This window comes from Triticum dicoccoides, chromosome 7B, assembly GCF_002162155.2.
Source record: "Triticum dicoccoides isolate Atlit2015 ecotype Zavitan chromosome 7B, WEW_v2.0, whole genome shotgun sequence".
In the NCBI taxonomy this organism is placed as follows: domain Eukaryota; kingdom Viridiplantae; phylum Streptophyta; class Magnoliopsida; order Poales; family Poaceae; genus Triticum; species Triticum dicoccoides.
The window spans coordinates 272,592,816-272,593,598 of NC_041393.1; positions in this window are offsets into that span (position 1 = coordinate 272,592,816).

Sequence of the window (783 nt, forward strand, 5' to 3'; positions counted from 1 at the left end):
AGAGGCAACATGAGCAGCGCGGCGAGGAGGCTCTTTTTTACCTAGGTTCGGGCCGCTTTGCAGTGTAACACCCTATTCATGCTTTGGTGTATTGATCGGTGGGAGCACGAAGACACGGAGCGCTCTAGCCCGACAAGGTGCTCGGGGAGTGCAACTACATGCGTACAAGTGCTAGGAGATCAAAAGTTTGAACCCTTTGCTAGGTTGCCTCGGGCCTCCTTTTATAGCTTAAGGAGCGACCACAGTGGCAAAACAGTCATTATACGATGATTAGATAGTAAACAACGCTATCATACCTAACTCTGATAGTTTCGGACAAAATGCCATAAATGCTATCTTAGGTGTCGCGTGGAGAGGCAGCCCCGGCAAGGTCCTTCCACCGCTTGCTTAACCACCTCTTATTCACTTGACACGCCTCTGGGACGGGTGTCAATAAAGGTAATCTTCCCCCCCCAGCGTGCTGCCACGTTCCCGACAGGATCCACCTAGCTGCCTGGGGGCTCGACAACGCACCGATTAGCGACTGGCGACTCGGTGAGGTGGAGCGGTAGCAACTGGCGGTGGCTTGCCGGCACAAAGCTTTCCGGGCCTTCGCCTTGAGGCTTTGCCTTGGCCTTGGCGGTCCCGGAGACCTTGCCAGCGCGGCTCGGTCTCGATCCTAGCCATAGTTTCGATCCTGCCGGCCTCGTCTGGTCAGCAAGGGAGACTTCTCTGAGAATCTTTAGATTAGTTGTTGACTTGGTCTTCTTAATGCGCTCCTTTATCTTACGAAGAGCAGCTTCT